The sequence below is a fragment of the Hemicordylus capensis genome, chromosome 4 (assembly GCF_027244095.1).
Source record: "Hemicordylus capensis ecotype Gifberg chromosome 4, rHemCap1.1.pri, whole genome shotgun sequence".
Classification (NCBI taxonomy): Eukaryota; Metazoa; Chordata; class Lepidosauria; order Squamata; family Cordylidae; genus Hemicordylus; species Hemicordylus capensis.
Genome location: NC_069660.1, coordinates 67,382,177 through 67,395,528, shown reverse-complemented (window position 1 = coordinate 67,395,528; position 13,352 = coordinate 67,382,177). Strand labels below are relative to the sequence as shown.

General features: G+C 43.9%; 1 protein-coding gene across 6 annotated transcripts in view; it reads right to left on the bottom strand.

The window, feature by feature from the left end:
* The window catches only part of BLACAT1 (BLACAT1 overlapping LEMD1 locus), a 129,696-nt gene that overhangs the window by 81,851 nt on the left and 34,493 nt on the right, over positions 1-13,352 (bottom strand). For 3 of the 6 annotated variants that reach the window (XM_053250534.1, XM_053250533.1, XM_053250531.1), the window contains exons 1-2: positions 3,183-3,468; positions 1,211-1,373 (exon numbers count right to left, since the gene is read on the bottom strand). The exons of 2 other annotated variants lie outside the window; for them this stretch is intronic. The gene's annotated coding sequence lies outside the window, so the exon portion shown is untranslated. Of the gene's footprint in view, positions 1-1,210; positions 1,374-3,182; positions 3,469-13,352 lie in introns of those variants that run through there. One more of the 6 variants, XM_053250535.1, reaches the window with a different exon arrangement.

Sequence of the window (13,352 nt, the reverse complement as noted above, 5' to 3'; positions counted from 1 at the left end):
CCCTTTGGAAATTTGAGGTGGTGGCCCTGAAATTGGATCCCATCAACAATATGGGACTTTAGATCTGGGTCCACACGTACACTAGCTTATGAGGAATTCCACATTATGAGGGCATCAATAGAACTTCTTTACTTTCTAAGGCCTTTCCATTTTAGTGCTAATAGAAATATACGCAAGCTCCCTCTCAGCTCACTCTGTGTCTGGACCAATTTGTCTGCCTCAAGTGAATCACGTACAATGTGCCATGTGCTTTAGACTGTTCAAACCACTTCACATACAGTAACTCCGTAACAACAGAACAGGATGCAGCACTGCAATTATGTGACCACCCAAGGCATTCAATCTATTATAAAAACAGGAACGTTTTCATGGACATGGTTTTGAGGGTCCTGTCTACTAAGTTGTATCTGGCATTGCTGCTGGTCATTCAGACTTTACTCCATATACACAAAGATATTTACAATATTTATAATTTTATATTTCAGTTTTGCAGCAATTGGATGCTTCGGGCGCCAGCAAAGTCTCTTTTAACTTTTATGACTCTGAACAGTGTTCTGTGTTATGCCTAGGCTCACTTTGCTGACCTGTGCTATCTAGTTCTTCCTAGAGCACCCACAGCCTTGACTTCTGAGTACAAGGGAGGAAATCATTTAACTATCTCAGCCAGACTGAAGTGGCTTCAAAGTCACATCAGACTCCTCTAGCACAACAATGGCTAAGCGGCAAATACACTTTGTGCTACTGAGCAATACTCTTCTCTTCACCAAGAGGTGTGCCAGAGCTATCTGCAATCTATGGTTAGCAACCTGCAGTTTCTCCTTGTTGGAAAAACATTACGGCAAAAACAAAGGAAGTGCAGACTTCTCCCCAGCACTGTGGTGTCTGCATCAAGAAGACTACTGTGACTCCCCAAACAGTTTGCTTTTAATAAACAAATTCCATCACTCTATACAGATTGGAAGAATGATTTCTCCACCTTGACTCCAGTGAGGCCCGTGGCAGCAAGATGATGACCTAAACAGCTATATATCTTATCCTTTGGAAAACGAACAGATAGTCTGGAACTATGAGGCAAAATCAAAGGAAAAGAGAGATTCCCACCTTAACATTCCTTTCCATCTCACAATCACACAGGCTGAGAAATGCTATCACAATCTACTTCTTCCAGAGTGGAGTGGGTGGGATTTCCCCCCCAAGCAATACTACTTACACAGCCTCAGATTCTGAGGATTCTCCTTCTTGATTTCTTTTTCTCTCCCTCACCCTCCTGCTCTTTATCTTCCTCTCCTCTTTCGAGTCTGCTGAAGCTTCCAGTAGAGAATAATATTCATCTCATGAGCTTTCATGTCGAGTGTCTTTCTTTACTGTTGGAACTTAAATCAATGAAAACTCTTTAGTCTCTTTACATCAGATTGGTGCCTCTAGAGTCAGCTATTGGGAATACTTGGGTGTTTGTTTCTGTACACACTTGAAATAATGAGAATAACCAAATGACTTTAATCAAGATCTTCCCATCCTAAAGGTAATTAAACTTTCACGCGTTTGTTGATTAGAGGCAATTTTCATCCAATTGCTATGGTTAACCTGCATTTAAACAGGATAGATAAACATGATCAGATCTGGTTATCTATCCTTGTTAAATGTAGATTAACACAGCAGTTTAACCGGGATTGCCTGGAAATTCTGGGTTCTCACAATTAGCTTTGCAGGGCTCAGCTATCTTGGTTAACTCTTTAACCACTATCACTGCGATTGCGTGAACACATCTTTCTTTCTTTCTTTCTTTCTTTCTTTCTTTCTTTCTTTCTTTCTTTCTTTCTTTCATCTCAGGTAGTCAGGTCTTCATTTTTTAATACAACTTCATGTTTTAGAGCTGGCCATCACCAACTCTGACTCGTCTATTGCAATCACACAAATGCTCATTCTTAAATAACACCAAAGGACCTACAGCTCTTCATCATTCAGATCACACTCCTGAAAAAAGATTTTATCGTGAGCAGTGTGTGTTTCCCTTCTGCCAAGGAGGCATACCTGACTGCAACAGACTAAGGAACTTTTTATCTGATGACACAAATATACAGATAGGCATAGGTACTGCATATATATTACACCCAGCATCAGAAAACACAAAGGCTCACATTCATACACACAGATGGCAGCTGATAATAACAGAGGACTTAAGCCTGATTGGGCTGATTCCATGAACACACCTCAGCTTGAAGTAAACTGTATGAATTGCAAAATAATGTACTTCTAAGTAATGTGTGTAAGATTGGGGTGATTGACTCTGAAACTGCCTCTGCATCATACACATTACCTATTCAGAAAAAAAATATTATGGATATAATTGTGTGTGTGTGTGTATTTCCCATACACAACAGCAAAATTTAAACTGTGTATATATAATTGTGAATGTATACATTCTAGTGTACACAATACAAGTATATAAAGATAGGTATAGAATGCAAAAGCACTCTAGTGAATAGTTCATTAAAAACAAAGGCTCAAATTCATGTTAGCAGTCACATACACACACACACACACACATATAAATGAACACAGAACTGTTCTTTGTAATGGACAAGGCACACAGAGAATAGTAAATATCATCTGATACATTATATATATCATTTATAAATAAATACATCCATATGCACACATAGATTTGTCTTATATTTAAATCAAAAATTTAAACTGTACTAGCTAAAATCTAGTACAGTTTATTGTGCGCGCATCTGTATATGTATCTCTCTAGTTGCATATTTTGCAATTCAAGAGGGATGTTGATAACCCTATCCGTATGCAGCTATTTGTCTTCACATTCACTTATGGGGATTATTATGAGATAAATACAATAAATCTCCTCCTGTTCATCAAAGATTCACATATTTATGTGACTACTCTGCTTTCAGGTATAAAGAAAGACTATATTTAGACATACAGAGGGAGTGTAAATTATAAGCCATGACTGTCATTCACTCCTACTGACACTTGATTCTTTACTCAAAATAAGAATAAAGAGCTATACATGCATGCACACACGAGAGTATATCAATGGAATATTATACAGTACACCGTGCACCCCCCCACACACACACACATGCACACATTCACAAAATGCCATTCAAGCTTTCTTTCACCGACAAGCCTTTAAACAAAGAAAGAGAAGAACACTGCCTTACTTTTTCCTTCTTTAGATGATTTCTTCCCTGGTGCCTTAATTGTCAGGACTTCAGCAGGACTGGAATTCTTGGACAGAGATTACACAAAAGCAACTAAACAAACCGCTGAGTGCAAGAACACGGATTTCACTCAGGAAAGAGCCTGCTAGTAAAGGAAGCACAGGGACAAAAGTCTAGCAGTAAGAGCAGTGATGAATAGGTATCTTCCTAATTGTAAGGGAATTGTTGTTGTGTGTGTGTGTGAAAAGGGGAGGTGGGTGGAGGAGTAGATATGAAGAGGCCTCCCTGCTACACAGGCTATGGAAGGGAGCTTGCAACCTGAAAGTGAGGTTACTGAATAAATTATCCCCCGTCCTTTGCTCTCTTCTCATTGGGCCACACAGCACAGGGAAGACTTCTGCTATGATGAGATCTTTACATTCACCGCATAGTCCCACACTGTTACCTTCTGCTAAGGCAGACGCCTGGATCTGGGCATTATTACCCAGGGAGAAGCCTCAATTAAGAACCTAATTAATTCTAAAGTGAAAAAGTGTCAAATTAATTTGCAGTCACTCTCCCGCAGGCACATACACTGTATTATTTCTGTGTCTGCCTCCCCATAACCAGATTTTTAAAGGAGTAAATATTAACACACACCACACACACACACACACACCTCCATTTTCTGCTTGCAACGGGCAAGGGAATTACAAAATTCTGCATCCAAAAGAGAGGCACCTTCTCTATTAAATAATTCATTGTTCATCACCATTGTTCATCACAGACTGCCTTTGAAAATCTCAAGAGTGTCTAGATTCAAGGAAACATTATATGAGGACTGGTCAACTGATTTTAATTAGAATCTGTGAATAGTCCTGATAGGAACCCAGGGTCTGTTTCATGAATCAATCTTGTTATGCAGCCCCCATGTAATGTTTCCATGTATATGCACTCTTGTGAGCACTCCAGACTGACAGATGCTTTGTGTGCTTACTAGCCATGCTTGTCTGTGTGTAAAAAAACCAAACTTCATTCTGCATTTCTACAACTTTCAAAAATGACAATAGCATGAAAGTTGTGCACGCTTGGTCTTTCTTTTTGACACTGTCTGCATTTAACCTTTTCTTTGATTATTAATTTACTCAATAGTTTTAGCTTGCATAATCTCCACAATAGACAACTTTTCCTCTTAGCTGATAAATGGTTACTAAAAATAGTAAAGCTATTGAAGATTTGCTTATATATTTGATGCAATTTGAATCAAACTTCAGGGAGCTAAAGAGGTAGAGGAGTTTGCTTTGCATAGGACACACAACACCTGCCCTAAAAACAAAACATAGGACACACAACACCTGTCCTTAAAAAACAAACTGGAGGTGATTACTTATTGGAATGACAATTCAGTGGTTAGAGTATGTGTCCATGTAGCCAGCAGCCAATATTTGCTTGCTTGTTTGTTTGTTTAGTATAACATCTGACTCCAAAGGCTCTAGGCATTTCCCACTGGTGGATTTTGGTTCTCAGTCGTGGCTTTTTCTTTATTTAGCAGAAAGCAGACCATAGTCCACTGATGAGACCACTGGCCAAGTTATTATTATCTGTAATATAAAGCTGCTTGGGCTTCACTGGCTGACATGAAACTCCCAGACCAAACCATAAAAGACAGAAACATGCCATTTTCACAAGTAGGTTCCAGACTTTGCCCACACTACTAAATGAATGAATGAATGAATGAATAAAACAATTACAAAACCCATAAAAACTCAATACTTTCCTGGAAAATCCAGAAAAAACTCTCCATTTGGGAAGCATGGGGAATGAGACCTCATAGAGCTAGGAAAAGACTAGTGCTACAGTAAGATTAAGCAACATTAAGATGCTTGAAAACTGCAAGTCCTCCCTGACTCACTCACTAACTGACATGAAACTCCCAAACAACAAAAGATCGAAGCATGGTATTTTTTCAGGTAGGTGCCAGACCTTGCCCAGTCCATGAAAAAAATCCAAAAGCCTGAGGAAATTGCATTAATTCCCTAGTAAATGAGGGAAAACTCTCCCATTGGACAGTTTGGGTCATGAGACCTCATTATCATGATCTGCCCATGTCCACCTGAGATGGACTCCGAAGATGAAGCAGACCCCGAGTGAACATTCAAGCCAGCTCCCCCCTGGAGGGAGACTCCAAAGAGAAGTGCCAGTGCCAGGGGACTCACAGGGGAATGAGCTGCTGTGCTGGGTGCAGGTCCCAATCTGAGGGGGCCCAAGAGGTCCAAAGACTCTAGTACAGGCTCTGTTGGGGATCTCCAGCTACTCCACCTTCCAGAAGCTCCCCAGGAGGAAGGTGGGGAGTCCAAAGCCTGCCAGCTGCCTTGGGCAGGTCCCACGGAGCCAACTCCAGACACAGATCCAGAGGAGGGTCCCAGTCCATATGCTCACGGCACCACCACAAAGCCTGGGCAGAGCTACAGGAATGGTGGGAGAGTGCTTTGCTGGCAGCATGCAGAGGCACCATTCCCCCCAGACTTTGGGACAGATGTCTGTTCCCCCACAGCCTCTGGCAGCCCCTAGGACCCCCAAAGCATGTTTCCCTATGTCACCAGCCTGTGCCTCTGCTACCGTGCCAGGTGGCTGAGTGCAAATGTTCACAGGGCTGGCAGTGAGCATGCTGCAGCCAGCCTGCAACAAAACCCCAGCATACCTGATCTCCTCCCACCCTGGTGGGCAGGGCCAGGCTGAGCGAGCCACTGAGCTACGTCTGCCACTCCAGCATGGCCTACAGCCGAGGGCAAGGGCAAGGGCAAGGGCAGGCAGCAGTGAGAGGGAGGGGGAGATAAAACAGCAGTGGCGGGAACCATCCCCAGCAAGGGGAGTGGGGAAGAAATAGGGAGGGGAAGAAACACAGTGGGGAGAGGAAGAAATGCAGCAGTGGTGGCAGCAGGAAACATCCCCAGTGAGAAGGACAGGGAAGAAATGGGGAGGGGAAGAAATGTGGTTGCAGCCAGCAGTAGCAGCAGACATCGCCACTGTTAGCAGCAGACATCGCCAGTTAATTAGCAGAGCACTAAAGAAGCTACCCACTCCAGTGACAGAGTACTTTGCAGAGTTTAGCTGTTGCAGCTGTTTAGAGAAGACACATGGAGATACTTGTAGAACTAAATACTAAGTATTTATTGGTGAAGTACACTTTGGATAGGAAAGACCTAATCCTAATCTACAGAACTACATAAGGAATAGGTAGGGGGAGAGAGATGTTTCCATCTGCTCTCTAAGAGGAAAGGAAGGGAATCCTGACTCTCACAGGAAATACCTAAAGAGTCATATCAGGGGTCATAGAATAGAGACCGGCAGAACAGCTAGGGAGACTCTTACTCACTATACATACGCACACATACACACACAAATACATGTACACACACACACACACAATTCACCACATACACATATATACCAAACAACATATTTTTAAAAGGCCTCTTTAAGCATTATTACAAAAATGAAAAAGAAATGCTGTCCATCTTGTGAGGAAAGATAAATGTTCAGTCACAGCAATATATTCGAGGATGACACACAGTGTACAAATGCAACTGGTCTCTAATAATTCCAGTCCCATAACTGGAAAGCCAGTGTGGTGTAGTGGTTAGAGTGCTGGGTTAGGACCAGGGAGGCCTGAGCTCAAATCCCCATTCAGCCATGAGATTCTCACTGGGGTAACTCTGAGCCAGTCACTTCTCTCTCAGCCTAACTTAGCTCAGGGTTGTTGCGAGAAAAAACGTAACCATGTACACTGCTCTGGCTTCATTGACAGGAAGAGAGGGATAGAAATGAATGAATGAATGAATAACTCTGATTTCTGAAACTCCAAAAACTTTGACTATATTATATAGTCAAATTTAATATTTGCCTCCTTGTATTACTCTGTCTTAATTGCATTACCTTGTCTAAAGTTGTTGTGCCAATGTGTGATAAAAAGGGTCCAGACCTCCAAAAAAGCTCTGCATAGCATTCCATCTACCTTCTCTACCTTTAACTACAGTTATAACCTTGTCCATAACAATGCCATTCCATGCTTTTACAGCCATTCTATCTAGCTTCCCTACCCCGCCCCCTTCTGGGCTGGGAGAGCTGTCTAAGCTGTAGCTGAAGGCTGGTCTCTCTCCTGGCCTCCCTCCTGGCAGCTTGTTGGTTGCTCTGTCTTCCTATCAGCTATCAGCTATTTGACCTTGGGGAACAGTGCCAACCTCCCACAGAGCCTCAGCTTGCTACTTTATAATGCCGGGTTGGTCCAAAGCAAACCGGAGATCATCCATTATTTGGTTTTGGATGAAGGAGCTGACCGGCTATGCATTATGGAGACCTGGTTGGGGGAGGCTAGTGGTCCAGTCTGGTCCCAGCTTCTCCCAACAGGATATTCTGTGGTGGAGCAGTTGAGAGGATGTGGGCAAGGAGGTGATGAGGCTGTGGTCTATAAAGACACTGTGTCCCTTACCAGGATCCCTGCTAGGGAATTGGCCCATATCTAGTGTCTGTACCTAATCCTAGGGACCAAGGATAGATTGGGATTACTGTTGTTATACAGATCACCCCATTCAATGGAGTCCCTAACTGAGCTGACAGACCTGGTTGCAGGGTTGGCATTGGAGTCGTTCAGCTTGTTGGTGGTAGGGGACTTCAATGTTCACCATGGGACTGGGTTGTCAGGAGTGGCTCAAGGAGCTCATAACAACCATGACAACTATGGACCTATCCCAAGTGGTCTCTTGACCTATGCCTGTTGCTAGTCACACACTCAGTTTGGTCTTTTACGTTGATCACGGTGGTGTACTGTGACATATACTCACCGCCCATTGAGGTTGTCCAGAGAGGTCCGTCTCCAGTTGCTGCCAGCTCGGCTGGTGGCCACACGGGGACGGGCTTTCTCGGTTGCTGCCCCGAGACTATGGAATGCGCTCCCTGCTGAGATACGATCCTTCCCATCTCTGACAATTTTTAGAAAGCATTTGAAAACCCACCTCTTCACCCAAGCTTTTTCTGTTCTTTAAATCGTAAGGTTTTAATTCATGGTTGATTTTTAAATTGTTAAATTGTTTTTAGTTTTTGTATATATTTTAACTTGTTTTATACTATTGTTAACTGCCCAGAGAGGAAAGTTTGGGGCGGAGTACAAATGTAATAAATAATAAATAATAATAATAATATCCCCAATGTAATGGGCGGACCACCATCTAGTTGAGATAGGACTTGCAACCACAACCCACATCTGCAGGGATGAAGGATCCACTAGGTTGTTCCGCCCAAGAAGTTTATTGGATCCAATTGCAGTCCAAGAAGCCATGGAAGGGATTCTGTCAATGCTCTGGTGCAAACTTGGAATAACAAACTCACTAGGGCAGTACACACAATTGCTCCTAAGCCTCCTCTCTGACCTGCTTCAAAATTAGCCCTGTGGTATTTGGAAGAATTACGGGAGCTGAAGCAGCATGGTAGATAGATGACTAGAGCACAAATGGAGAAAGACTCAACCCAAATCCAACAGGTTACAACATAGAGCACATCTGAAGATCTATGCTCTGGCAATACACATCGCAAAGAAGCAATTCTTTTCTGCCTGCATTGCATTTGCAAGTTCACATCCAGGAGAGTTGTCTAGGGTTGTGAGAGGGCTAATATTTATTTATTTGTTTGTTTGTTTGTTTTATATTTATATCCCGCTGTTCCTCGAAGGAGCCCAGAGCGGTGTACTACATACTTGAGTTTCTCAAGCCTCCCACTCTTTGAATCCCAATTTAGAACCATTGGTTTCCCGCTGTGATGCTTTTAATGATTTTTTTGGGACAAAATCTCTCATATTCAGGACAAACTGGGCGCTTTCCAGTTAGCCGCTCAACAGCAGCAAAATGCTTCTGTTCAGGCAAATCGCATTCAAAACATCAATAGGAACACGCCCAGCAGGGGGAGCAGTCTCACAAAAACTAACAACCCCCCAAACCAGCAATTTTTTAATGCCAGATATACAACGTTATAGCATGATATCGCAACAATTAAATTCAAAACAAGGCATTGGAAATATGAATGGCACCTTTCTGTCAGCATAGGGACTGCGGTGTCACAACATAGGAAGTGCGGAAGCACTCTTCAGAGATACGCCATGACCCCATTGCAGGGTATAATTTGGAAAGCACCCTGGATTCTACAATTAGGGCAGAGTCTGTTATGGAGGTATCCAGTAACTCCTCTTATGTTGCCAGACTGGATCACTTTTGGTTTGTGACTCCTGAGGATACGGACAAGCTGTTTTGCACGGTGTGTCCTACCACCTGCTCTCTTGACCCTTGCCCAACTTGGCTGACTTTATCTAACAATCAGATTGTCGGAGAGGGTCTGGTAAACATCATAAATGTTGGCACTGTTCTATAGTGGTTCCATTCCTACCTTTCAGGTAGATTCCAGATGGTGTCACTTGGAGACTGTTACTCTGCAAAGCAAAAGTTACTGCCACAAGGCTCCATACTATCGCCAATGCTCTTTAATATCTACATGAAAACTGCTGAGAGAGATCATCAGGAGGTTTGGTGCTGGGTGTTATCAATATGCTGATGACACTCAGATCTACTTCTCCATGTCGACCTTATCAGGAAATGGCATATCTTCCCTAAACACCTGCCTGGAGGCAGTCATGATCTGGATGAGGAATAACAAACTGAAGTTGAATCCAAATAAGGAGATACTGCTTGTAGAGGGTCAAGACCTGAGAGATGGTTTAAATCTGCCTGTTCTGGATGGGGTTACACTCCACCTGAAAGATCAGGTATGTAGTTTGGGAGTGCTCCTGCATCCAAAACTCTCTCTGGTTTCTCAGGTTAAGACAGCAGCAAGGGGCGCTTTTTATCAGCTTCAGCTGATACATCAGCTATGCCCATTTCTGGAGGTAAATGACCTTAAAATGGTAGTATATAAGCTGGTGACCTCGAGGCTTTACATGGGGCTGCCTTTGTACATAGTTTGAAAACTACAACTGGTACAAAATGTGGCAGCCAGGTTGGTCTCTGGGACAACGTGAAGGAAGCATATGGCACCGATTCTGAAAGAATTGTACTGGCTGCCAATATGTTCCCAAGTAAAATACAAAGTGCTGGTCATTACCTATAAAGCCCTGAACAGCTTAGGTCCAGGGTATTTAAGAGAGCGCCGCCTTTGTCATGAGGCCTGCTTTGTCATGAGGCCTGCTGCCTACTAAGATCATCTAGGGAGGTCCTGTTGCGGTTGCCACCAGCTCCTCTGGAGGCTTCTCGAGGCCAGGCCTTCTCAGGGCCTGGCTGCCCCAGGGCTTTGGAATGCACTCCCTGAGGCTCTTCACACAATTCGTGTGAAGAGCCTCTAGTGGGGTTGTGGGGAGAGCGGGCTTAGCTTAGACAACCAGCAAGCTTAGCTTAGACAACCAGCAGGTCTGCTCTGGGCAGCTGCAGCAGCCGCCGACACAACTACCAGCTCCGTCACGGAGCCGGCCAGGGCTGGGGAGTTCAGGGGCCGCGTGGCCCCTGGAAGCTCCAGTATGCTCTACACGAGCTGCTTTTAAGCCTCCCGGCTGGGGGTCTACTCATGAGTAGCTGCGGCTACTCACGGTTTAAGGGGAGGGGTTGTTTGGCGGGTTAACCGCCAGGAAGACACCGGGCTCACCTGCGAGCCTGGTGGCTCCTACGATCAGGTGAAATTGGGCTAGGCTCCCCTAGCCCGATTTTGCCTGATCATGGGAATAGCCCCACTGTCTTCTCCATCTCGGATTTCTTTTTAAAACACAGCTGCTTTCTCAGGCTTTTAATTAAATTAAAATTAATTTTCAAGTGTTTAATTGTTTTTTATTCTGTGAAAGTGTTTTGTTTGTTTTTGTTTTTATATAAGATGTATATATCTGGCAGGATATAAATATGATAAACAAACAAACAAAGACATTCTACTGGAAATGGTATTTCTCTCATCTTCCCATTTTTCACAGTCAACATCCTGGCCACACAAATCAAACTGATGATATAGAACATTCACAAAACACAGTAAGGCCATTCTCACAACCAAATGGGAAGGAGGAGCTTGAGGGAAGGCAGAAACCTACCTTCCCACTCCCACATGTCACAAGCCCAATCAGGGATCTGCTGCCCACACACCCACATGAGCAGCAGTGACTGAGGAGAGGAAGGAAGCAGGGCTGCCAGGTATACCACAATGCACTGCATGTGCAGCACAGTGCATGTGGAAGGCACCATGCTGCCGGGCTGCTCCTCTCCGCTGGCTCTATGACCAAGATGGCTGATGTCAGCCTGGGAGCAGTTGCAGACAGCCTGATGACTCATATGACCAGCAAGTGAGCGAGGAGGCACACACTTTCCCTCCTACCTCACTGTAACATAGGAAGCTGCCATATACTGAGTCAGACTATAGGTCCATCTAACTCAGTATTGTGTACACAGACTGGCAGCGGTTCCTCCAAGGTTGCAAGCAGGAATCTTTCTCAGCCCTATCTTGGAGATGCCATGGAGGGAACTTGGAATCTTCTGCTCTTCCCAGAGCAGCTCCATCCCCTGAGGGGAATATCTTACTGTGCTCATACATCTAGTCTCCCATCCAAATGCAACCAGGGCAGACCCTGCTTAGCTAAGGGGACAGGTCATGCTTGGACAAGACCAGCTCTTCTCTCCTAGGTTTCTCCTCTTCCAGGTTAAGCCTGGGTTTAAAATCAGGGCTACCCAGGGGAGAAGCAGTGAGATTGGGAATGACCCTGGGGCTTCACAGAGCCAGCCCTAAATGGGGTAGCTCTGTCTTACCCTGGTAGGGCTGGTCATGTGAATGACCTTATTATGATGCCAATCCAGTATGGTGGCTACTGGTGGCTTCATATAGAGTACAGTGATCTCTGCACTGCCATTAAGACAAATATATTCTAAATGTATTTTAATAAAAATGACTGACTTGCAAAAATATTCAATGTGCATGTGTATGACATACATACATACATACATATATACATTGTAATTTCCCATAATTGTGCATGTGCAGGATCTAAATAAATAAAATTTATAGACAAAAAACTTGTTTTAACATGTTATGTTCAGAGCTTACCACATTTGCTCATGTTCCAAAATGCCAGAAAATTATATATGTTAAGGCCGTAGTCTGAACTGTGTTATGCTGTTATATTTAGGCAGTATAGACGTGGTATAGTCTTGTATACTATAGTTAGTTCCAGCTTCACTGCCATCTTGGAACTAGGTATCTGGCAGTAGCAGAAAGGTGAGCCCAAGTCTTGGATTTCTCTCTTCACTAGAGTGCACACATGGATTCTGTGTGACCAAAGTTATCATGCCACTGAAGCTATCAACACATACTACAATTACCCAGTTGACAGTCAGTGCCATCCACATTCAATGATACAGGAAGGGGTCTCCAAGTGTTGGAAGTTAAAGGACTTTGTGCTGTCTCTTGTCACAGACAGTGGAGGACAGACTAGTGAGTCAGAGGGCTAGAGGGTCAAGACATTGGTCACCCCTTCTCCACTGCTCTGACACTATCGCTTTGGATATGTAGATTGCTAATCTCAGGGACTAACTTCCTTCCTCCCTCTCTCTTCCCTACCTGTCCTTCTACCTTGCAACATGGCAAGCCTCTCTCCCTGCACCATATGTGCAGAGAAGGTACAGAATCCATCTGCATCCAGCTAGATAGATAGATTAGAGATCCTAACTCCTCACTTTCCTATCTAGAATGGAGTTTCTTAATAAAAGCCTTATATATTGATTTGAAACTATGAATTGGCTCCAAGTTACTTTACTCTCAGCATACACGCATGCCTAACTAAATCCGCTGTGTTGTGCCTCTGTGCACTCTGCTATAATGAGAAAAGGATTCTCTCACCAAAGAGAATTTCCAACACCAAGGCCATCTCTAGCCCATCCCCTACCGAAAGCCAGTGTGGTGAGGTGGGGACTTGGATGGCCCAGGTACAAATCCTCGTTTAGTCATGAAGCTCACTGGGTAAGGCACTGGCCAACATTCTCTGCAGTTTCATGAGGGCAAAGCAAGAGCTTCACCCTGGAAGGAACCCAGGACACCAGCATACCTCCACAACCCAGCATGCAGGGAGGAGGATCAGGAAGCCATTTTCTCTTATTTCCCCTCCGTGCAAAAGCCCTGTTAGCTGCC